Below are 26,776 nucleotides of genomic sequence, written 5' to 3' on the forward strand. Positions count from 1 at the left end.
CTCTGCTCTCTCACACGGAACGTGTCAGCCAGCACAGCTGAGCCATCGTGGGGTTCTGTTAATTTTCTGCTGTTAGATGCCTGCCCTAAATTACTGCCTCCCATCTGAATGAAGGCAAAGCAAGAGGGGCACTGTGCCCTCACCCTTGTCTGGACTTAGGGGATGTCTTCACCACCAAGCGTGGCAACGCTTTAATGTGGCTGTGTAGTCGCAGCACCAGCGCTGGGAAAGAGCTCTCCCAGTACTGTAAAAAAACCCACCCTGACCAGGGGAGTAGCTGCCAGTGCTGGGAGCATTTCCCCACCCCCGTGTCCCACCCAGCTACCAAGTGGCGGGAACTTTTACCAGCAGCGGAGGGTGGGGAACCCTGGTGGGCCAGCTTATATTCCATCTTAGTTCTGTTGAAGACTTGCCACTTTTAGGTCTGTAATCGAGTGACCAGAGAGATTGAAGTGTTCTCCAACCAGTTTTTGAATGTTATAATTCTTGACATCTGATTTGTGTCCATTTATTCTTTTACCTAGAGACTGTCCAGTTTGGCCAATGTACATGGCAGAGGGGCATTGCTGGCACATATCACATTGGTAGATGTGCAGATAAACGAGCCTCTGATAGTGTGGCTGATGTGATTAGGCCCTATGATGGTGTCCCCTGAATAGATATGTGGACACAGTTGGCAACGGGCTTTGTTGCAAGGATAGGTTCCTGGGTTAGTGGTTCTGTGGTGTGGTGTGTGGTTGCTGGTGAGTATTTGCCTCAGGTTGGGGGGCTGTCTGTAGGCAAGGACTGGCCTGTCTCCCAAGATTTGTGAGAGTGATAGGTCGTCCCTCAGGATAGGTTGTAGATCCTTGCTGATGCGTTGGAGAGGTTTTAGTTGGGGGCTGAAGATGATGGCTAGTGGCGTTCTGTTATTTCCTCATTGGGCCTGTCCTGTAGTAGGTGAATTCTGGGTACTCTTCTGTCTCTGTCAATTTGTTTCTTCGCTTCAGCAGGTGGGTATTGTAGTTGTAAGAATGCTTGATAGAGATCTTGTAGGTGTTTGTCCCTGTCTGAGGGGTTGGAGCAAATGCAGTTGTATCGTAGAGCTTGGCTATAGACAATGGATCGTGTGGTATGGTCTGGGTGAAAGCTGGAGGCATGTAGGTAGGAGCGGTCAGTAGGTTTCTGGTATAGGGTGGTGTTTATGTGACCATCGCTTATTAGCACCGTAGTGTCCAGGAAGTGGATCTCTTGTGTGGACTGGTCCAGGCTGAGGTTGATGGTGGGATGGAAATTGTTGAAATCATGGTGGAATTCCTCAAGGGCTACTTTCCCATGGGTCCAGATGATGAAGATGTCATCAATATAGCGCAAGTAGAGTAGGGGCAATAGGGGACGAGAGCTGAGGAAGCATTGTTCTAAGTCAGCCATAAAAATGTTTGCATACTGAGGGGCCATGCGGGTACCCATAGCAGTGCCGCTGATCTGAAGGTATACATTGTCCCCAAATGTGAAATAGTTATGGGTGAGGACAAAGTCACAAAGTTCAGCCACCAGGTTGGCCGTGACATTATTGGGGATAATGTTCCTGACAGCTTGTAGTCCATCTTTGTGTGGAATGTTGGTGTTGAGGGCTTCTACATCCATAGTGGCCAGGATGGTGTTATCAGGAAGATCACCGATGGATTGTAGTTTCCTCAGGAAGTCAGTGGTGTCTCGAAGATAGCTGGGAGTGCTGGTAGCGTAGGGCCTGAGGAGGGAGTCTACATAGCCAGACAATCCTGCTGTCAGGGTGCCAATGACTCAGATGATGGGGCATCCAGGATTTCCAGGTTTATGGATCTTGGGTAGCAAATAGAATAGCCCTGGTCGGAGTTCCAGGGGTGTGTCTATGAGGATTTGTTCTTGTGCTTTTTCAGGGAGTTTCTTGAGCAAATGGTGTAGTTTCTTTTGGTAACTCTCAGTGGGATCAGAGGGTAATGGCTCGTAGAAAGTGGTGTTGGAGAGCTGCCGGGCAGCCTCTTGTTCATATGCTGACCTATTCATGATGACAACAGCACCTCCTTTGTCAGCCTTTTTGACTATGCTGTCAGAGTTGTTTCTGAGGCTGTGGATGGCATTGTGTTCTGCACAGCTGAGGTTATGGGGCAAGTGATGCTGCTTTTCAACAATTTCAGCCCATGCACGTCAGCGGAAGCACTCTATGTAGAAGTCCAGTCTCTTGTTTCGACCTTCAGGAGGAGTCCACCTAGAATCCTTCTTTTTGTAGTGTTGGTAGGAAGGTCTCTGTGGATTAGTATGTTGTTCAGAGGTGTGTTGGAAATATTCCTTGAGTCGGAGACGTTGAAAATAGGATTCTAGGTCACCGCAGAACTGTATGATGTTCGTGGGGGTGGAGGGGCAGAAGGAGAGGCCCCGAGATAGGACAGAGTCTTCTGCTGGGCTAAGAGTATAATTGGATAGATTAACAATATTGCTGGGTGGGTTAAGGGAACCATTGCTGTGGCCCCTTGTGGCATGTAGTAGTTTAGATAGTTTAGTGTCCTTTTTCTTTTGTAGAGAAGCAAAGTGTGTGTTGTAAATGGCTTGTCTAGTTTTTGTAAATTCCAGCCACGAAGAAGTTTGTGTGGAGGGTTGTTTTTTTATGAGAGTATCCAGTTCTGAGAGCTCATTCTTAATCTTTCCCTGTTTGCTGTAGAGGATGTTGATCAGGTGCTTCCGCAGTTTCTTTGAGAGCGTGTGGCACAAGCTGTCCGCATAGTCTGTGTGGTATGTAGATTGTAATGGATTTTTTACCTTCAGTCCTTTTGGTATGATGTCCATCTGTCTGCATTTGGAAAGGAAGATGATGCCTGTCTGTATCTGTACGAGTTTTTTCATGAATTTCCGATCTTCCAGTTTTGGACAGTTAAGATAGCGACCCTCATGTCTGTGATTGCGTGACCAGAGAGATGGAAGTGTTCTCCGACTGGTTTATGAATGTTATAATTCTTGACATCTGATTTGTGTCCATTTATTCTTTTACGTAGAGACTGTCCGGTTTGGCCAATGTACATGGCAGAGGGGCATTGCTGGCACATGATGGCATATATCACATTGGTGGATGTGCAGGTGAACGAGCCTCTGATAGTGTGGCTGATGTGATTAGGCCCTTTGATGGTGTTCCCTGAATAGATATGTGGTAGATTGCGTGACCAGAGATCAGATATCACCATCGGCCCTTTACATGCTCCTCCTCCCACTGTCCTGTCCCTGCTTTGCCCCTTCACCCCCACAAGTCCTGCTGCTCCTCCATATCACCACCACCACCCCCCCGCACACACACACACAGCAGGACATATCCCACTCCCAGCGCTGTGCGGAGAACCAGCTCCTGTTTGGAGCACTGCACTTATTAACAGTCTGGCCGGCAGACTCCTTCCTTCCCCCACTGCCTCTGGCTGGGCCAGCACCCTGGGAAAGCCCAAGACCCTCCGGCCCGGGACACTGGCCAGGAGGAGCCGAGCCCTGCGTGTGTCAAAGCCCTGGGCAATGCATGCATGGGGAAGCCGCTAAGCTCTGGACTGGGGTGGGAAACAATTTCCAGCCTGTTCCCAACCTGACCCTGCAGGCTTCACAGCAGCCCCCGGACAGGGGTTTAGTGCCCTCTTTGCCCTGCGGTCCAGCCCCCAAGGAGCGTGGGGCTGCTCTGTCCCCTAGGCACCCTCCCCTGCTGAGCTACCTCTCTGGCCGGGTTCTCTGAAGCCTCTGCAATCAGGTTACCTGGGCCCTGGTGCACAGTGCATTCTTAAGGCTTAACCCCTTCCTTCCCACGCTGTAGCCGGGGGGGACAGAAGGCATCTAGGTTATGTTGGTGGCCAGCAGAAGCATGGAGGTCTTAGCTGCTTTATGATACTGTGTGGGCAGGAAGGGACAAGCTGCTTCCAGCCACGGTGGGGGTGGGGGGAACAAGATGAGAATAGCTCTGCAAAGACAAGGGCCAGGTCATCACTTCCTCTCTACTCCTCCCCTGTGGCTGGAAGCAGCTCCTATCCCTTCCCTCCTGCACAGTGCCAATAGGCTGCTGGTGGCCACATGCCACATTTTGGTATAAGCCCTGGCAGAAATGGGGGGAGGCATGTGAGCCTGCGTGCCCCCATCCATGTGTTGCCTTGGTAAGATGTGGCACCAGGTACCAGGAGAGGCAGGTCTGACCCGGGGGCCCAGCCAGGCATGGAGGGCAAAGAGCACCAGGCAGGGAAAGGGTCGAGTCCGTCAGTCACACACACATACACCCGTGTGAGAGAGGTGTATGGGCGTGTGTGTGCGTCACCTCACCCTGCAGGCGTGGGAAGGTGTGTGTGGGGGGGTGTCACACACCCCTAAATGTGAACCCTAAAGCCTTAAAGATAAGAAGATAAATAAAAAGAATCCAACTAGGCAGTATTTCTTTTTAATGGAGGCTCAGTCAACTTGATGCTAATTTGAATGTTTGTACTGCATAGTTCTGACTGATTGCCAGTGAACTCACGAGTAATTTTACGAGGTGTTCATATCCAGCATAGGGAAATATGGTCACCCTAATTATAAAACACACCACCATGTTGGGCTCTCTGCCCTATTTTCTGACAGTCTGCCCTGAGATTGGCACTCACAGTTGTGAGCCACTCCAGACAGCATGAAATTAGGAGAACCTGGTATAGGGGGAAGGGGGCACATAGCACCCCTAGCATGGAGGGAAGTTGGGAATGGGGGGCAGACAGAGCTCCTGGCCTGAGAGTGAAGGGAGGCCCTGGTTTAGAGGGAGGGAGTAATAGGGGGCACACAGAGCTCCTGGTGGGGGGAAGATTAGGGAAGTCTGGTATGGAGGGAGTGAAGGAAAATGGGGGGGGGTAGGGGAATGGGAGCACATTCAGAACCCCTGCTATTGGGGGAGGAATGGGGGGAGTGAGGAATGGGGTACACAAAGCCCCTGGTATGGGGGGAATGGGAGTCACACAGAGCTGCTGTCATTGGAGGGGGAAACGGGGGGTAGTATGGGAGGAGGAGGGACTTTGGGGGGCACAGAGAGCCCCTGAAATAGAGGGGCATGGGAGCGTGGCATGCAGGAAGCTTGTGCGAGGGATGTGAGGGAATGGAGGGATGTGAGGATCCTCTGGGGTGTGAAATAAGTTCACCCGACAGTAGCAACTTAGTGTGTGACCCCCTTCGACACATACACTAAACCCAGAACATAAAGTTTGCAACATCAGCCTTATCCACAGGCCTGTGTCGGGGTACTGATATGGCAGGATGTAAGAGGCTGCACAGGGTGACTGTTGAAAAAAATGAGAAAACTGAATGAGATGATGGGGCTGGCTGCCTAGACAGGGAAAGGTACTTGGACAGAGCAGTGCTGGGGAAGGTCAGGGGGAGCTAGGGTAGCTCTGGCCTGACCAACTCCCAGGCTGAGGGCCTGATACAGGGCCTTGAGGAGGTATTAGGGCTGCAGAGGGGCAGCCAGGGGAGGAAGAGGCAGCAGATCCACCCCCTTACTGATGATGAGTGGCCAGTTCAGACTGCAGTTTGCCCCTGAGGGAAGGGGGCTAGGTGAAGAACGGCAGTGGGTCACTGAGGCGAGTGGTGGGATTAGGGGTAGCCAGTTCCCTGGAGGGGCAGCACCCAGAGAGTGGGGCACCGCCAGAGGGCAGTACCCCAGGAAAGTGCACCATGGTCTGGGAGGGATGTAGGGCCTAATGTGGTGGAGCTTGGAAAAGGGCAGGTAATTGTGGGCAAGACACCACCTGCAGAGGATGCTCCTGAGTGGCGAGAGCTAATGCCCTAGCCTGGCCAGCCTCGTATCTACCTCACAGTCTGTGTGAGAATCTAAAGAGATCCCCTCCCCCAACGAAGCGTCTGTATTATGCAGTGGACGCTTATGGTAAGTCAGACATTTCAATAAGTATTCTGGGGAGAGCCGCTGGCCGGTGTCCCTCTGGGTTGACAGAAAATTGGCAGAAGAGAAGAAGTCACATCCCTAAAGAGCGCACATCATCCCCCTCTCCTGTGACCCTTGGCACCATCACAGGCTCTATTTGTATCCAGTCGTGAACCAAGAAGAAACTGAAAGGGTTTGAGCTCAGGTTCAGACTGTCCTTCATCAGAGAGCATGACTCGCAGGGCAAGAGCAGCTGCTTCGGGACACCAATATCTTTCTGCTCTCCTCCAGCTCCCAGGGACGTGCTCCCAGCCAGGAAGCTGGTATGGCAGGGCCAGGTCACTACTGAGCTGTGACTGAGAAAGGCCAAGAAACAAAACAGATCATAGCTAGAGACATAAAGGGTGACAAGAAAACATTCTACAACTACGTTAGAAGCAAGAGGAAGATCAAGGACAGGGTAGGCCCATTACTCAATGAAGAGGAAAAAAACAATAACAGAAAATGTGGAAATGGCAGCGGTGCTTAATGACTTCTTTGTTTCAGTGTTCAAGAAGAGGGTTAGTGGTAATTGGACATCTAGTATACTGAATGCCAGTGAAAGTGAGGTGGGATCCGAGGATAAAATAGGAAAAGAACAAGTAAAAAATTATTTAGACCAATTAGATGTCTTCAGGTCACCAGGGCCTGATGAAATGCATCCTAGAATACTCAAGAAGCTGACTGAGGAGATATCTGAGCCATTAGTGATTATCTTTGAAAAGTCATGGAAAACGGGAGAGATTTCAGAAGACTTGAAAAGGGCATCTATAAAAAGGGAAATAAGGACAACCTGGGGAAATACAGACCAGTCAGCTTAACTTCTGTACCTGGAAAGATAATGGAGCAAATAATTAAGCTCTAAATTTGCAAACATCTGGAAGATAATAAGGTGATAAGTAATAGTCAGCATGGATTTGTCAAGAACAAATCCTGTCAAACCAACCTGATAGCTTTCTTTGACAGGGTAACGAGCCTTGTGGATGGGGAGAAGCAGTAGATGTGGTATATGTTGACGGTAGTAAGGCTTTTGATGCAGTCTCACATGACCTTCTCATAAACAAACTAACTAGGGAAAGACAACTTAGATGGAGTTACTATAAGATGCGTGCAAAACTGGTGGAAAACCATTCCCAGAGAGTAGCTATCAATGGCTAACTTCCTGTCAGGGTGGTTAAGCACTGAAATAAATTGCCTGTGGGGTTCTGGAATCTCCATCAGTGGAGATTTTTTAGAGTAGGTTAAACAAACACCTGTCTGGGATGATCTAGATAATGCTTAGTCATGCCATGAGTGCAGGGGACTGGATTAGATCAGTGGTTCTCAGCCGGGGGTCAGTGAGCCCTTTCAGGGGGGCCGCAGAGCCCCACGGCTGAAACCTGGAGCCCCAGTGCTGAAGCCTGGGGGCCCCCCTTCCTCCTAAGCCAGGAGCAGTGCAGGTCTGAAGCCAGTGGGCCCCCTGCCCTAGTTAGGAGCAGCGCGGGGCTGAAGCCCGTGGTGCCCTCCCCATGCCCCCCAAGCCGTGAGTGTCGCAGCCAGAAGCTAGGTGAGGCTGAAGCTGGCAGGGTCCCCACATCCCCTCCAAGCCAGGAGCAACGCGGCGCTCGAGCCAGCAAACCTCCCCTCCCCCACAAGCCAGGAGCAGCAGGGAGGCTGAAGCCGGGAGTCCCAGTGCCTTGCCCCTGAAGCTGGGCATTGCACTGGAAGCCCCCCTGCATGCATACAGCCCATAGCTACCCCCTGCCCATACACAGCCCTTAGCTATTCCCTCCCTGCACCGTGAGCTACTCCCCTCATTTCACACAGCCCCTAAATAACCTCCTGCCCGCACCTGAGCGGTTTTCAAACTTTTTGAACTGAGTCCCCCCTTTCAGTTATATTTTTGGTTGCATCCCCCCAGAGCCCAGACTAGCTGGGTGACCTCCTGAGTGAGACAGGGGGTGGAGATGGCACATCCTTCCTGCACCCTGCTGTGTGGAGCTGGAATGAGCCCTGCCAGGCCTTCCTCCCCCCAACCCCCCCAAAAATAGAAGTAAAACTATGCCTATGCCCAAGTGTGTCCCCCTGGCCTGGAGCCCATGTTTCCCCGCTGCTGGGCGCTGTTGTTTTTATAGGATGTTGAATGGGGCCTCAGCAAGAAAAAGGTTGAGAACCCCTGGATTTGATGATCTCTCAAGGTCCCTTCCAGTCCTATGATTCTATGTGGAAAGGAAAAATTTCTGGAGGCCGATCAGAGTGCAGTAATGCAACACCTCGTTCACACTGACGCTGGGGCGTTTCAGCCGAGACGCACCAAGCGTTATGCTTCTGGTGGAGGTGGATTAGCAGGGGCACTCCCGCTACAAAGTCCAGGTGCTCTACGTGCCTTGCCAGTGTGGATGCGTCGTGAGTTAGGGTGCCTGGGGCTGCTTTAATGCACTCTAACTCACAAGTGTAGCCAAGTCCTTAGTGATTTTCAGCTATTAGGCTGGGCAGAAATGCTGTCCTGCCACAAGTAATTGTCAGCTCTTTTGAGCACTTAAAATAACAAAAGGCCCTATCTTCTGAACAGTGGGGAGAAACAGGTTAAACCAGACCAGGGACCCTTAGGGAGAGTTCACTCCTCCTGGCAGAGATACCTCTCCTCACCCCTCTTACCTTCACAGGAGTCAGGCATTCGAGCACCTGGCTTAATGAGTCCTTTCAGCTGTGGGTGACCCCTCATTTGAGACAGGTTAAGCACAGTTCTGCTCCCCTTTACTCATACAATAAATACAACAACACTGACAACAGCATTTCACTACCCCTTCATTCAGTACTAAAGTGATTTGTAACCCAACACAAGTCAATATTGATCACTTTGAGCAACACCTCTATATCTGATGGATATCTAGGCAGAGTAGGTGAGTTCATGTAAATACAATTTCCTCCTAAAGTCTCTCCCGCTAACAGCTAGCTGTCATGGGAGAACTCATTCGGACCCTGTTTACATAGTTATGTTAGGAAGAAGCTTCTCCTCTAAAAACGTTTCTATACAATTTCCATTAGATGGTTTCTTGCACCTCCCACTGAGACATTTTGTAATGGCCACTGTCAGAGACAGGATGGATCACTGGTTTGATCCAGTACAGCAGGGAGATGAGATACCGAGCTAGATGGCCTTTAGGTCTGATCCAATACAGCAAGGATGTGGGATACTAGGCTATATGGGTGATTGGTCTGATCCAGTACTGCAGAGAGGTGGGGATACCAGGCTAGATGGGCTGTTATTCTGGTTCAGCAAGGACACAGGGATACACGGACTATCAGTTTGCTTTGGTATGGCTGTTCCTGTGCAGCAGCCTTGCACTAACTGGAAGATGTGACCTGCAATTGATTTTTTGTTTTTAGTTTTCAATTTAAAAAATGGTACAGGCTGTCAGATTTGTTCATATTCCGTTTTTTTTTTAATTAAGGGTTTTGTTTTGTTGAAGTGTATCCTATTTAAAGAGACTCTTGGCATGTCTATTATTTCATGTAAAATGCTTCCTTTAGGCTCTTCAGCGCCTGCTCTTTCATTATATTTTTCCAGTCTCCTGGAAGTTCTGCTGCTTTAGCACCATACGCTCTAGCTAACTGGTCATTGAATGATTTGAAAACAAATTTCCGGAAATCAGAAGCATCAATGCTGGGATCAGGCTGAATGCGCCAGTCTGGGTAGTAATGGCGGTAATCTTTGTAGGGATGAAATTTCCCATCTGCGGCTGCAGTTCGGAATTCACGATTGGAAACCACATCAGAGGAGCATATGGAATGCTCAAGCTTTTGTGAATCACAATCCCTGAAGTTCCCTAACCCTTTGGGTCGATGGACTGATACAAAATGCTCTTTATGGTCAGTGCCTCCTGCTTCACAGGGGGCTTCACAGAACGGACACTGCTTCCCACAGCCAAACACTCGCTTGAAGATCTCATCCTGGGGTTTCACTGGCAGGCTGGAGAGTTTGGTCTCAAGTTCCAAATGATTAAACTGGGTTAAGATTTGTTGTTCCAGCTCCAGAAGGAAGATTTCAATGTTACCAGAAAGCTGCTCAATTTTTGCTGTGGTTTTAAACTGTACTCCAACTAAGCTATTGCTGGAAATGGCCAGGTCCTGCTGCAGCTCTTTGCAAAAGCTGTCTAAAAAGGCAGAAACTGTGTTATTGTTTTTATTTATGGAGTTTTTCAGAACTCCCTTGATTTTATTTATTATTCCGGATAGAATCCCTTTCTCCAAATCTCTCAAACTTGCCTTCCCTCCATAGTGGTCTATCAGACATCTCTGTATCCAGGATTTGACAAACTCTTCATAGTTACTTATGTATTTCACATAGTTGCCAAAGTTCATCTCTTCCAGCAGCTTCTTTAGCAAAAAGAACTGAAAGAAGCTTCGGCTGGCGTATTCAAGGGCCTGTTCACTGCTGAGAATATTGTCAACTATTTCTAGTCCGAGCCTTTTGTTGACATAACCCACCAGGGCAGGTTTGAGACACTGATCACAGAAATTCCTCACCCTTGTTTGGCTCTCTTTCTTTTCCAAATAGAGATCAGTAAATATGGAGAAATAATGAGGTTTCAGCTTCTCCAGACGTTGCTGAGGATCGCTTTCTTTGATAAAATCTTCATGCATCTTCTGAAATGCCCAAGCTGCTTCCCCCAAACGTGACGCTTCAGGTCAACTTCAAACAAAGGAGAAGTGTGAAGTTTCTCAATCTCCTCCTCTTTTAACCTCTCATTAACCATATGCAGCAGTTCTCCACAATAGGTTTCATCATAGTCTGTTTTGGATTTAACTTTTTCTTCAATGTATTTCTTGCATTCAGTCATTAAAGATAGAGCAAGCTCTTCAGTTTTACAGTAACATTCCTGTGAGAAGTATTCTACAACTGCTCTGGTCCATTTTAGGTTTAAGTATTCCTTCTTCATTGTGAAAGACTTCATTCTATAATCCAGCAGGCTTTTTGCATGTTGCAGTATCTGTCTGACAGCACCCGCTCTGTGCTTCAGATCCTTTCTCAGCTGGAGATCCATATCTTGAACAACTTGACATTTCTGTAAAGTACAGAGCGTTAACTCTGACAAGGTTTCTCGTCACATCGTTTCAAATTCTTTCTTCAGTTTCTCATGGTCGAGTTTATCTTCTCTGTTTCGGCATTCAGCCAAGAGTCTGGCAACTTCCCCTTCAATTTTCTGCTTGTACCCAGACTGGATATTGTCTATCTTGCGCTGTCCTCTTCGTATTCGAATTGCTTCCTCACAGTTACTGGTTGAATAATTTTCAAGTTCTCTTTTGAGGCTATTCGTGCTCCTTTTGAAATCTTCTCTGTACTTTTCTATCAGGTTCAAATTTGGAGCTTCACCTTTCAAATACTGTTCTAAGTTATTCAAGAGCTTCTGTTCTCCCTGCTGTAGTTTCCCTTGTGCTTCCATTTTTAAGCTGTGAAAGAGATCACCCTCTAGTGTCTCTGGCAGCTGATTCTAGATAAAAGTTTCTTTTTCAGATATCCAGAGATACATCTCCTTGCGGAAACCCCATTGCCATTCAGAATACTTCACAGACAGCAGGTTATAGGCTTCAGCTACAAGGCTGTTTCTAAAGCTAAAGATGAAGTTCTCATGTTTCACTGACTTCCACAAGCTCTTCAACCATACAATAAAATCAGGAATATCCTTTCCAGCTCTTTTCCGTGAACGGTTCTCTATGAATTCAAACAGTTATTTCTTTAGCTTTCACACCCTCTCACTGTATCCAGTGTTTACGGGAGCCATGGGAGGGACTTCATGCCACAAGCCAGGTATGTACCAATTGTGTTTTTCTGGGTCATACTCCATAATATCAGAAAATGTCATTTCCCTGCTTTGCTTTTCCATCCTTGCTGCAGCTTTGGTCATTTCATTCAGCTGCTCCAGGAGGTGTTTCCTGTCCCTCATATTTTGAACATGAGCAGACACATCACTGACGTTCTGGTGCACAAACTGGCAGTTTGGCTGTTTTCCTATTTCCTCCATTCTGAGAAATGCCTGGACCACAATTTGCAGAACATCCTTCATTTCTGTGGCATTCTCCATGGCCATGTTAACGATGGTGACGTCACTCAGTCCAATCACCAGGGTGGCCAGCTCATTGTCATGTTGATAACTGTCTTCCAGTGCTGTTAGTTCAGGGGCCTTCAGACCTTCAGTGTCTATCACCAGGATGAAATCACAGCCAAGCGGCTCCTGAACAGCTTCTGTAACTTTAATGAGCGTCATGAAGGCTCCTCGCGCACTTCGACCGCTACTCACTGCAAACTGCAGGCCGAACATGGTGTTGAGAGGATGGATTTCCCAGTGCTCTGCACTCTCAGCACTGTTATAACCACCATTCTGGATCTATCCCCTAGCCTGATATGGAGATGAGTTAGAACCTCTACTACCAAGTTCATGGGGATATTGGAGGCATCTCCATCGGTCAGCTAAACAGGAAACCCTTCCAGCATCAGGTCAGCTGCTATGCATGGGAGACGGGTGAAATGTCTTTGGCTTTCTTCCATTTTCCCTTCTTTAACCATTGAGCATTCAGCTTCATAGAACTGCCCCAACTCACGCATGAAATACTCCACCCCCAAGGAACTATCAGATATTAATTCATCTAATTCCTCCAGCTGTTTTTGGTCCACTCCTGGAGTTTCACATTTCTCTTTATAGTCCGCCCGCATTTTAGAAAGATTCGCCTCGCAATATTATCCAGGATAAATTTCATCCATTTCAGAAAGTAATGTTTCTCCACTGGCTTCAGCTGTACTATTCCCTTGATGAACTTAGTCAAACCATTAGTACGGTCACACTGATTCTGCTGTCTGCGTATCTCTAACCATTTCTGTTTCAGCGCAGATTTATAGTCTTCAATGGCCATGACCCCTTGCCTTTTCATTCGGCACATCTCTTCTTCCACTTTAGCCAAGTTTTTCCATAGGTCTCCTTGCAGGCTCAGCATTTCCCTTTTGTATTTTGCCCCATCTCTTATTTCTGCAGTGATTTCTTCAGTATATTTGCTCACACATTGACATGCCTGACAGTCCTCATTCACCAGGATTCCTAGGTCAGGTGCCGTCACAGCCATGGCTTCCAAACTCACTGTCTTCAGAGATGAATTCACTATGGTTCCTATGGTGGACTGCACCTTTTTCACAAATCCTGCATTATTCATGGTACGATCTTTCACCAGTAGCTGTGATTTGCTCAGCTTCAACACTGAGGACAGCTTATTAAGGAATCCCAGAGTTTCTTTGGGTTTCTTATTCTTGTAGTTGAGGATGAAGTAATATTTAGAGCTGGATTCTTTCCAAGATGATATCAGTGCCTATTCTCTCTCACCGATGCTCTCGGTAACTATGAACACTGCGGAGGAGACCTCTGTTCAAAAGCTAAACTGTAGCCAGTGGGACTCAATGTCTCCACGCAGATTTGTAACTGCAATGGGTTCTGGGAAAAGATCAGAATTTTCCATCCCCCCAGGGAAATACCAGGCAATCTCAACCAGCCCATCTGCGATTTTCCGAAGGAAGTTCCCAGACTCCATGTCCCGCACTGATAAAGAAATCGTGGTGCTGCTGGGAGGGGCTGAGAACCTCATTGAGGAGGTGGGACTTGGAGAAGCTGCAGCTCCCCATCCACACAAAAGAAATGGTTGGCATTGACGTGAGCATCAAGCTCTCCTCTCTGAACCCTCTGTTCTCTGCCAGGGAGTGCGGCCTCCACTTCCGCACAATGTCCCTCATGGCCCACAGTATTAGGGTGCACTTGGGGGTGTCAAGGGTGAGTAGCAGCAGAGGAAAGGCAAACTGGCACATGGACATTTTGGACAGGATCTCCTGCTTTAGGAAGCTGTCTGAGCAAAGCAGAACAGCACAGAGAACATCAAGAGGTTGCAGAGAAATTTTCATCTCAGTGTCACTAAAACAGAAAGTGCCATCAATATGCAGCTTCTCCTCATAATCACCCATTTCTTCTGCAGGAGCCTTGTGCCCAATGCTTGTATTTCTGGCCGTCCCATTCAGAGCCATGACCTTCCTCAGGAAATGCCAAGGTAAATCATCTAATGCCTCTGGAATCTTGTTCTTGATGCTTTCTGGGCAAATCTCCAGGACATCCCTCAGCCTGATCTTGATGCTTCTGTGCTTCTCCAGGTTTAATCTGGACAGAACATCTTGAAATGCTTTACTTCTTTCTGCAGAAGGAAGTTAAAACAAACCAAAATTTCAGAGTAGAAAATGGTGACTTTATATACAGTTTACTCATTCCATAGACAGCCTGATGTTTGTAATTTAAAGAAAAGCAGTACCCAGTAAGTAACAGATGACTTATACATCCTGGGTTCAATTCTTCTCTTACTTATATTGATATAACAAAAATGAAGCCAATGGGATTACTTCTATACAAATAAAACATAGTTCTGGCCCACTTTGAACTCCGCTAATGTGAGGTTGGTTTGCATTTTTTGATCCCAATCCTTATCCTCAGTGCAGTGCAGAGTCCACTTTAAAATGGCTTAAGTGGCCAACTGAGAATTTCCTAGAAAATCTTCCAGTATAACCAGCTCTATGACATCCCAGCTCACCGCTACTGGAGGAGGGGGCATAGACTCAGGACCCTGTCTCTGTGGTGATCCCAGAAGCTGGAATGATCCCTTGGCTGCTCTAAGCTGCTGCTCAGGATCAGACTGGTGCCTGGCAGTCTGAGGATCAGGTGGCTGTGATGGTAGCCTTCACCCCTCACCCTGAGCTGTGCTGGGCATCAATGGCTCATCCGGAGGATCTGACCCTTTATTTCCCTTTCAGCAGTCAGTGCAGATTACACCTTCTGGGTTACGCCTTCATTTTTGATTTTCTTCATATCTTCCTCCATCTCTTTGCTGGGACATGTCTTTTACAGGTGTAGCTAACAGCACTGTGGCTTTGCTTACCTCCCAGCGACCAAATCAGTCCCTTCACTCACGCTACTTCCTCTCTCCTTTTGGGGAGCTGTGAGGACTGTCATTACTTACAAAGCAAATTTACCCACATTGCAACCTGGGGAGCTAATGCTAAGACACCTCCAGGCCAGTCCTGGTACGGTAATGTCTCCGGTGCAGTGTTAGGGTATTTGGACCTGATAAACGATTAACCCATTTATTATGTGTTATAGAGACATTATTAAGGTCACAAGAGCAAACTATTCCACTGCACAGGAAAGATAGGAAGAATGGCAAGAGACCACCCTGGCTTAACCAGGAGATCTTCCATGATCTAAAAATAAAAAAAAGAGTCCTACAAAAAGTGGAAACTAGGTCAGATGACAAAGGACGAATACAAACAAACAACACAAGTATGTAGGGGCAAAATTAGAAAGGCCAAGGCACAAAAGGAAATCAAACAAGCTAGGGACATAAAGGGTAACAAGAAAACATTCTACAAATACATTAGAAGCAAGAGGAAGACCAAGGACAGAGTAGGCCCATTACTCAAAGAAGACAAAAAACCAATAACAGAAAATGTGGAAATGGCAGACGTGCTTAATGACTTCTTTGTTTCGGTTTTCACCAAGAAGGTTGGTGGCGATTGGACACCTAACATAGTGAACACCAGTGAAAATGGGGTAGGTTCAAAACAGGAAAGAGCAAGGTGAAAATTACTTAGACAAGTGAGATGTCTTCAAGTCACTAGAGCCCAATGAAGTGCATCCTAGAATACACAAGGAGCTGACTGAGGAGATATCTGAGCCATTAGCTATTATCTTTGAAAAGTCATGGAAGACGGGTGATATTCCAGAAGACTGGAAAAGGGCACATATAGTGCCTATCTATAAAAAGGGAAATAAGGACAACCCAGGGAATTACAGACCAGTCAGCTTAACTTCTGGACCCGGAAAGATAATGGAGCAAATAATGAAGGAATCAATTTGCAAACATCTAGAAGATAATAAGGCAATATGTAATAGTCAGCATGGATTTGTCAAGAACAAATCATATCAAACTGACTCGATAGTTTTCTTTGACAGGGTGACGGCCGTGTGGATGGGGGGAAGCGGTAGATGTGGTATATCGAGACTTTAGTAAGGCATCTGATATAGTCTCAAATGACCTTCTCATTAAAAAACTAGGGAAATACAACCTAGATGGAGCTATTATAAGGTTGGTGCATAACTGGTTGGATAACCATTCCCAGAGTAGTTATCAATGGCTCACAGTCATGCTGGAAGGGCACAACGAGTCGGCTTCTGCAAGGATCAGTTCTGGGTCTAGTTCTGTTCAATATAGTCATCAATGATTTAGATAATGGCATAGAGAGTACACTTATAAAATTTGCAGACGATACCAAGGTGGGAGGAGTTGCAAGTGCTTTGGAGGATAGGATTATAATTGAAAAAGAGCTGGACAAACTGGAGAAATGGTCTGAGGTAACTAGGACGAAATTCAATAAGAACAAATGCAAAGTATTCCACTTAGGAAGGAACAATCAGTTGTACATGTACAAAATGGAAAATGACTGCCTGGGAAGGATTACTGCAAAAAAGGGATCAAGAGGTCAGAGTGGACCACAAGCTAAATATGAGTTAACAGTGTAAGACTGTTGCAAAAAAAACCAAACATCATTCTGGGATGTATTAGCAGGAGTGTTGTAAGCAAGACATGCAAAGTAATTCTTCTGCTCCAGTCCACGTTGATTATGCCTCAGCTGGAGTATTGTGTCCAGTTCTGGGTGCCACATTTCAGTAAAGATGTGGACAAACTGGAAAAAGTCCAGAGAAGAGCAACAAAAATGATTCAAGATCTAGAAAGCATGACCTATGAGGGAAGATTGAAAAAATTGGGTTTGTTTAGTCTGGAAAAGAGAAGACTGAGAAGGGACATGATAACAGTTTTCAAGTACCTAAAAGGTTGTTTTAAGGAGGAGGAAGAAAAATTATTTTCCTATCCTCTGATGATTGGACAAGAAGCAATTGGCTTAAATTGCAGCAAGGGAAGTTTTGAGAGGAAATTTTTCCTAATGTCCGAACTGTCAGGGTGGTTAAGCACTGGAATAAATTGGCTAGGGAGGTTGTGGAATCTCCGTCATTGGAGATTTTTAAGAGCAGGTTAGACAAACACCTGTCAGGGGTGGTCTATATGGTGCTTGGTCCTGCCTTGAGGGCAGGGGACTGGACTTGATGACCTCTCAAGGTCACTTCCAGGCCTATGATTGTATAATGAAGCACCAGCTCTGCTTTAGTTTAGGTTGAGAAGCCCTTTCTACTTAAATGTTATTTCTTCTTAGTGCTGTAAGATCTGTATGCTTACTTGGACTGTCTTGAAATTTGTTGTCTCATGGGGGAACAGGATAGGGTTAGTGACCCAAATTTTGGGGTCATTTGAGCAAGGAGTTCCCTAGGCACAGCTCGTCAAAAACACAGCATTTTGCAAAATCAGCAGTCTTAGAATGGAGGGGATTGTGCACCACACAGCTCAAGATCCCCTACTTGATCTCAGTCACTCAGCATTTATTTCAGCCAGTGTGTGGCACTGACTGCCCGTTTGAGGAAGCAAAACTGAAAACATCTATTAAAGGAAACCTTTGTCTTTCTAGAACACTGCATGCAAACACTCATGAGCCAAAGAGATTGAAACGTGCATGGGCTGTGAGCCTAGGCAAGAGTCTTTCCAGACAGTCCACTCTCACAGTAGCTGGATGGCTCAAGTACATTTGAGCCCTACTCTACTCCACAGTATTAACAACCTTCCTCAGAATACCATCCTTGCCACCATGGATGTCACTTTCCTATACACCAATATCCCTCACAATGACAGGATAGCTGCCTGCCCCAAATATTTAAAAGACAATGGACAACCATCAATTATCCATCCCAAACACATAGCCAAACTCATCCAGTTCATCCTCGCCTGTCATAGATTTACCTTCAGCAATAAACATTTTGTCCAAAGCATGAGAACAGCCAGGGGTACTAGGATGGCTCCCCAATATGCTAACCTCTTCATGGGTCATCCTGAAGAAGAATTTCTGGAGAAGTGCATCATGAAACCAGTGATATACCTGAGAAATTTTCATCCTATGGGAAGACAGCTTAAACTCCCTCAGACTTCCACCACAACTTCAACAACCACCACCCATCCATTAAACTCTCTCTGGAGCTTTCCCACACTAGCATCAACTTCTGGACACCACAATCAGCTTCAGCAATGGAACCCTACAGACAACCATATACAAGAAAGCCATGGATCACCACACCTACCTTCATAGATCTAGTAACCACCCCAACCATACCAAGAAATATGTTATTGACAGCCAGGCACTCAGATACCACAGAATGTGCTCTGAGGAGAAAGTAAGTGATATATACCTTAATGAAGGGATAGCCTATTTTTGTCAAGGTCCAAATTTCTTGGTCAAGGTACAGTCAAGGTCCAGAATCCAAGAAAAAAATTTTTAAAACCCCATAATGATAATAAAGAAATAAAAACATTGTGGGGTCCATTCAAAAGCATCTCACAGTCCGGATTTGGCCCACGGTCCACCTATTGACTATTCCTGGCTTAACACACTTGTTGTCGATATTGTGAAGGCCAAAACTATAACCGTGGTCAAAAAAGACCTAGGTAAATTGATGGAAGATAGGTCCATCAATGACTATTAGCCAGGATGGGCAGGGATGGTGTCCCTAGCCTCTCTTTGCCAGAAGTTGGGAATGGGTGACAGGGGATGGATCACTTGATGATTACCTTTTTTATTCATTCCTTCTGAAGCACCTGGCATTGGCCTCTGTCAGAAGACAGAACACTGAGCTAGATGGACTTTGGTCTGACCCAGTATGGCTGTTCTTATGTTCACTTAAAACCACCTTCACCAAACAAGGACACTTCATCAGAGAAGTAGATTGCATCATGCAACAGGCCACCCAAATACCCCAGGAGAATCTGCTTCAATACAGAAATAAACCCCCTTCTGACTGCATACCCCTATTTGTCACCTACCACCCCACACTGGAACCCATACAGTAAAGCTAGTGTAACCACCAATGGGTGTAAACAACTACACCCCATACTTGATGGGTACCCCATCATGAAAGAAATATTTCAAGAACCATCTCTTCTGGTCTTCGAACAATCTCTTCAAACTCATTGTTGCCCTGGTTTGAGGGATGTGTATACCCCATTATGTGATCAAACTAATTGCAACCATATTATGTGCATTCTGCCAATAGGAATTAATGAAATAGAACACCACATAGTTAAGGGTTAATTTGGAGACAGGCTTTTAGAAGCGAGGTCATATCTAGCTGATAGTTTTTTGCTAATCAGAATGGGAGGAGGGGACAGACAAGTAAACAACTGAGACTGAAAACCTTGGTGGTTGGAAAACTTTGAATCTAGGCACCTCTGATATGAAAAGTTGACTGAAAGTTAGAAAAGAGATGATCCAGTTGGGGTCATTATGACCTATGTGTTTTGTAGAAGTTAGTTATAAAAGATTAGCTAATAGAGTATATTGTGGAGCAGTCCTCTGAAGCCATCTTGAGACACTTTTTTCTGACACCCTTTCTCCCTGGTGGGTGAGCAACTGGCCACTGCAAACCTGCTGTTAATTACACAATACCATTCCAGATCTTAGGAAAAAGATCTGGGATGTTCTAAACCTATTGCTTATGTCTCTGTATGCTTAAATCTAATAAACTGCAGTGTTAGATAAGAGCATACTTACTTGCATTTAATCCTTGATCAGACAGAAGTGCTGTGTTCCTATTGATTGATTCCTGACACTGCATGGAGTGAAATAGTTAAGTTGCCCCTGCTGTGGGTTCTCAAAACCCCAGGTAACCCTCGTCATCAAGAGCAAGCTCCCCACAGACCAGGACACACCCACTCAAAGCAGCACCAGACTCTGCCAGAACGATAGATGCAAAACTTGCAGACATATCTCCATTACTATAATGATCAACATTCCACACAAAACACCTTTCAAGATCCCAGGATCTTATACATGCCTATCACATGTAGCACACTTCATCCAGTGCACTAAATGCCTGAATAATGATTATATGGATGAAACAGATAATCATTATAAACTCAAATGAATATACACAGGAAAATGATAAAAGACAAAAACACCCTATCACCTGTGGGTGAACACTTTTCATAAAGTAATCACTCTATATCTGACCTATCAGACCCAATCCTCAAAGGCAACTTGCACAGCATTTTCAAAAGAAGAACCAGGGAGCTTACATTCATTACTCTGCTGGACACCAAATCATGGATTATGGACATCATGGATTGAACAGAGACACTAGATTTATGGTTTATTAAAACAATCTGTAATCCACTAACCCCTTCTTTTTTTCCTATGTTTGCAGAGGTGCTAATGGCCCATTCTACTTTGAATGGTCCCTTACAATATTTGCTAACTACTTATGCTAAATAATCTGTTCCATCTTGCATTTTGCTCTGACATTGGGAGTAATGTTCCCAGACCTGAAGAAGAGCTCTTTGTGGCTCAAAAGCTTGTCACTCTCACCAACAGAAGTTGGTCTAAGAAAAGATATTACCTCACCCACATTGGCTTTCCAATATCCTGGGATCTACCCAGCTACATCTACACTGCAGACAACCCTATGCTTGTCAGAAATCTGAGAATCATCTCTAGGAATATTGACAGGTTTCAGAGTAGCAGCCGTGTTAGTCTGTATTCGCAAAAAGAAAAGGAGTCCTTCTGGCACCTTAGAGACTAACCAATTTATTTGAGAATAAGCTTTCGTGAGCTACAGCTCACTTCATTGGATGCATTCAGTGGAAAATACAGTGAGGAGATTTATGTACACACAGAACATGAAAAAAATGGGTGTTATCATACACACTCACTTAAGATGAGCTATTACCAGCAGGAGAGTGGGGGCGGAGGGTGTGGGGAAGAAAACCATTCTTGATAACTTCTGGAAATGGCCCGCCTTGCTTATCACTACAAAAGGTTTTCTCCCGTGCCCCCCCCCGGTGGTAATTATTATTTTCTGCGAGTATCTGCTGCTGTTCTTGTGACACAGTGCCCTCTGGTGGGCAAAAGGTGGAATGCAGCAACATTTTGGCAGAAGCTTTTTTTTTCTACACAAAAAATTAAAGATATGCATGGCTCATTAATTATGCATGCCTACAGTAGTACAGAATTCCTCCAGGAGTAACGTTTGGTGAAAACCTGATTTCACAACAGCTGTTCCTTTGTAGAAGATTTTCTTCTTTGATGAAACACAAATGCCTCATGATTAAAAAAATCCCATTCCCCATGCACCAAGTGAACACTCCAAGGGTTGAAATGCAGGACTATTCAAGTTCAAAATCTTGGTCTTTATCTTCAAGGTGGTCAATGGCCTTGGCCTAGTGTATCTAAAAAATCAACTAACGCTACAGGACAAAGACTGTGGTCAACATTTACTCTTGTCTGCCACAATGAAATGGAATTCTTTACAAGGTAAAGCTCGTCTAGGTAGGAGACAGAGTTTCCTTGAAAAGGTGACCAATAATTTAAATCTGATTGAATATCAGATGAGGAGTGAGCAGAGGGATTCAAAGAGGAAAGTGATGGGTTCAAATCAACAGGTAGAGAACATGCTTTTAGCAGCTCAACCTCAATACATTATTTCTTTAAAAAAATGCTTATGGATACACTGGACACAGAAATATTTTGGATTGCTTTTTCCCAAAATTGGCATTTCTGAATTGTTTGGGATATATACTCAATGTGTGTCCACCTCAGATACCCATCCTACCTGACCTTCAATGAAATTGAGGAGTTCAACATTAAAAATTAAACGTTGTTTTAAAACTAAGTATTTTAAATACTTGTGGCACCTTAGAGACTAACAAATTTATTTATATGCTCAAATACATTTGTTCGTCTCTAAGGTGACACAAGTCCTCCTTTTCTTTTTGCGAATACAGACTAACACGGCTGCTACTCTGAAACCTATTTTACATACATTATTCTTCCTCTATAATGTGGTCATGGCCTTTCCAGTGTGCAGTAAATCAGTTACTGAAATTGCGAACTGATGGTAGTTGGCTTATTTAGGCACATTATGGTACCTTTCCTCAGTCCTCAAGTCCATGCAGTTCCATCCCCCCTCTTGAGTCACATGAGCTTGGGGAGGAGAGAAACTACGGAGACAACCCAGAAACTCAGCTGAGGGGGACTGGGGCATGCAGCTCTAACGAGGACCTGCAGATTCTGATGGTGTCATCAATCACACGTTCATAGAATCATAGAATCATAGAATATCAGGGTTGGAAGGGACCTCAGGAGGTCATCTAGTCCAACCCCCTGCTCAAAGCAGGACCAATCCCCAATTAAATCATCCCAGCCAGGGCTTTGTCAAGCCTGACCGTGAAAACTTCTAAGGAAGGAGATTCTACCACCTCCAAAGGGAACGCATTCCAGTGTTTCACCACCCTCCGAGTGAAAAAGTTTTTCCTAATATCCAACCTAAACCTCCCCCACTGCAACTTGAGACCATTACTCCTTCTCCTGTCCTCTTCTACCACTGAGAATAGTCTAGAACCATCCTCTCTGGAACCACCTCTCAGGTAGTTGAAAGCAGCTATCAAATCCCCCCTCATTCTTGTCTTCTGCAGACTAAACAATCCCAGTTCCCTCAGCCTCTCCTCATAGGTCATGTGTTCCAGACTCCTAATCATTTTTGTTGCCCTTCGCTGGACTCTCTCCAATTTATCCACATCCTTCTTGTAGTGTGGGGCCCAAAACTGGACACAGTACTTCAGATGAGGCCTCACCAATGTCGAATAGAGGGGGACGATCACGTCCCTCGATCTGCTCGCTATGCCCCTACTTATACATCCCAAAATGCCACTGGCCTTCTTGGCAACAAGGGCACACTGCTGACTCATATCCAGCTTCTCGTCCACTGTCACCCCTAGGTCCTTTTCCGCAGAACTGCTGCCTAGCCATTCGGTCCCTAGTCTGTAGCTGTGCATTGGGTTTTTCCATCCTAAGTGCAGGACCCTGCACTTATCCTTATTAAACCTCATCAGATTTCTTTTGGCCCAATCCTCCAATTTGTCTAGGTCCCTCTGTATCCTATCCCTGCCCTCCAGCGTATCAACCACTCCTCCCAGTTTAGTATCATCCGCAAATTTGATGAGACTGCAATCCACACCATCCTCCAGATCATTTATGAAGATATTGAACAAAACCGGCCCCAGGACTGACCCCTGGGGCACTCCACTTGACACCGGCTGCCAACTAGACATGGAGCCATTGATCACTACACGTTGAGCCCGACAATCTAGCCAACTTTCTACCCACCTTATAGTGCATTCATCCAGCCCATACTTCTTTAACTTGCTGACAAGAATACTGTGGGAGACCATGTCAAAACCTTTGCTAAAGTCAAGAAACAACACATCCACTGCTTTCCCTTCATCCACAGAACCAGTAATCTCATCATAGAAGGCGATTAGATTAGTCAGGCATGACCTTCCCTTGGTGAATCCATGCTGACTGTTCCTGATCACTTTCCTCTCATGCAAGTGCTTCAAGATTGAATCTTTGAGGACCTGCTCCATGATTTTTCCGGGGACTGAGGTGAAAACCCGTTGTGGGTTTTTTATATATTTTCACTCTAGACATTAGTAGTATACAGCTCAATAGGATTCATCAATATATATATTTTTACAGGTTTCCACACCCTCTTTTGTCCTCCAGTTTCATATGTTGACACATACACATTTGGCACTGTTGACCATTTTTGAAGGAAAAAAAAGTATTTTTTCCTTTTCACAAGGCATATTTATTAGAGATGACTTGAAGAAGTCTTCTTCTGAAAGCAGTGAAATTGAGAAAGCCTTTACAAAATACATACACCACAGGAAGCTGAGTATTTTGTACATTGTGCAAAATGTGTTTTGCCAGGGGAAAAAAGACAAATGATTATTTTAAAAACAAAGTATATGGTTCTCTTTAAAACCATGGAGATAAACTGCAAGTTACCACCCAGGCATGGCAACCGTACCCTGGGAAAACACAATTCTTTTGGGAGGCTTTTGAGGATGCTATCAAAAAGCCCAGAAGTTTCTGCTGGTGGATTTAAATGTTTTAGCACCCGAAGCCTACAGGTTAAGAACAAGCATTTCTCCCCCAGACTGGCCCTATGTATACACCTTGAAAAAAACAGAAAAGTAGTAATTTTTTTAACAATCCTTAGCCATTTTAAAAAAAAAGAGCATCCCCCTGATAAGCATGTCTAGCCATGTACACAGAAACCTAGCTCTTTTGAAACTCCTCATCAAAGCCAGACCGCATCAAAGGAAGGTTATTCTGTGCTCAGCCTCTGACAACCTGGTAGTGGCCAGCTCTGAAATAGCACTCAACTCTGTAAAAGGAAAAGTCCCCCAGAAACCCTAACAAGTAAGCATGCTAAAAAGAAAATGGGGGATTAGTAAAACACTGAGCGATTACAAAAACCTGTTCCTCAAAAGAATAAAAGATGATTGTAAAACAGATCAGGGGTTTTATCAAACATTTGTTGAGTTTTGCTGTCAGGCATTTTAAATAAAATGGTTGAAAAATTGTACCTCGTTCCTAGCCATCAGCTAGAACAAACACGCCTCTAGTGATGAAACATGCCTCTAGTGATGAAGAAAATATCAGAACCACACCTCCTCACCAATTGGATTCAGAGATGAAAGACGTTCTTGAAAGATCCAGTTTATCAGACTCTGAAAAGGCTAAACTTTACGAGAGGGTCCTACAAAGGTATCTGGTATTGGCCAAGAAGGGTGAAGAGAAAAGACTAAAAGAAGTCTCTTTCTCCCAGAGTAAGAGGAGCAGGGGGCTGGGCCCATGGCAAAAAGGCGGAGGGTCATGGCCCCTTGGCCTCCCCATCTTCCAGCATCCCTGTCACCATGTGGTCATTTTCTGGCAGGGGCATGCCTATGGACAGAACTCTAAGGCTTTCAAGCCATGTGTAGGGCAGCTTGTGTTTGGAACAAAGGAAGCACAGGCTGCATGACAAAAGACTATAAAAGGCAGCTGCATCTTCTCCATTTTGTCTTCAGTCCTGCTTCTTATCTCTGGATGAACTTTGCTACAAAATGAAGCTCTGAACAAAGGACTGAATGACCCATCCTAGCTGGGGTTGTGTTCCAGAGGGACATTCAAGCCAGCAAACTCACAAGTACTGATAGGAGCCTGATATATGGACTTTCAAATCTTTGTATATATGTAACTGCTTTACCATTTAACATCTATCTTCTTGTTCTTTCTTTTTTCTTTATAATAAACCTGGCTGGCAGAGTGGTATTTTGGGTAGTATCCAAACCTATACTGGCCTGGTGACATGGCTGACCCTTTGGGGTCAGAAGAACATTTTGTATATGTGAGCAGAGTTTTTAGATAACTTCTCACTGTACTGGACGTAGGTGTTGATTGGGAGCCAGAGACTGGAATGCAATTAAGGGGCTGTGTGATTTCATTTTTGCTTCTTGATAACCAGTGTGGGGGATTGGAAGCACAGTTTGTGACTGGTTGGGGAGTTTAACTTCAGTGTTACCCACCAGTCTGGGGAGTATCTGCTCTCCCCTTTGCAGCCTGCCCTGACATTGGCATTTCCAGTGAGGGGTTCCCCTCGCACTGCTGGTCACACCCCGTTTGGACTGTATCAGTTAGTCACCATGCCTTTTGGTTTCTGTGCGGCCGCAGCCACATTTCAGTGACTTACGGACAGGCTGCTGCAATCTCACCACCTATATGCAGCAGCCTACATAGACAATATAGTTGTAGACAGCCTCATGTGGGAAGAACATCTCCAACACCTCACAACCATCTTGCAAGCTATAGGGGAAGCCGGGCACACCATCAACCTAGTCAAGTGCCATCTTGGGCAGCGAGAGGTAACATAGTTGGGGTTCAGTGTGGACCGAGGTACCCTACACCCCCAGTTGGATAAAGTACAAGCCTTAGGGGACTGCCCGGCCCCTATGACAAAAAGGCCGGTAAGCCAAGTCTTGGGCCTAGCAGGATACTATTGCTACTTTCTGCCAAACCTTGCAACGCTCATGTCACCCTTACCCGACCTAAAAAAGAGCTTCCAGCTTCACAAGATACAGTAGTCAGCAGAGTGTGAGAGAGCTTTCCTGGAACTGAAGGATCGACTAACTAGGGATCCCATCCTATTCCACCCAGACTTTGACAGAGCCTTCATATTACAGACTGACGTGTCAGAAATGGGATTGGGAGCAGTGTTTTCTCAAGAAGCTGAGGGAGAGGAGCGTCCAGTTCTTTATTTGAGCAGGAAGTTGTTTCTCTGAGAGCAGAAGTATTCAACGATAGAAAAGGAGGTGTTGGTGGTGAAGTAGGCAATCAATGCACTTAGGTATCATCTACTGGGGAACCCCTTCCATTTGGTCACTGACCACATGCAACTTCGATTGCTTAACATTATGAAGGACATCAATGCCTGGGTCATGAGGTGGTAACTTTCACTGCAGCCCTACGATTTTCAAGTTGGCCACCGACCCGGTAAGGCCCATGCAAATGGCAGACTTCTTTTCCCGAGTGGGCAGTAAAAACCCAGAAGAGAGACCACAACCAGATTCCCTCTTAAAGAGAGGTGTGCATGACGGGGCGCAGTGGTTGCCCTTGTAAGAACCATGACAAGTGCTATGTAAGTGAACTTAGCCAGTATGCCATGTTACCAACTCTTATTGTGAATTTAGAGTTACATGGTGTCTTTGTAAAGTCCAATAGGATCTCCTTATTCCTGGCTTTAAAATCCTGAAATTTCCCATAGTAGAAATAATCGCTGTCTCCCATTATTTGAAATGAGATTGATGCCAAACTGCCCTGGGATG

The 26,776-nt window shown here is 45.6% G+C and overlaps 1 pseudogene; it reads right to left on the reverse strand.

Annotated features, from left to right (window-relative positions):
* Positions 1-9,400: 9,400 nt before the first annotated feature.
* The window catches only part of LOC140912860 (up-regulator of cell proliferation-like), a 95,394-nt pseudogene continuing 78,018 nt past the window's right edge, over positions 9,401-26,776 (reverse strand).

This window comes from Lepidochelys kempii, chromosome 6 (genome assembly GCF_965140265.1).
Source record: "Lepidochelys kempii isolate rLepKem1 chromosome 6, rLepKem1.hap2, whole genome shotgun sequence".
In the NCBI taxonomy this organism is placed as follows: domain Eukaryota; kingdom Metazoa; phylum Chordata; order Testudines; family Cheloniidae; genus Lepidochelys; species Lepidochelys kempii.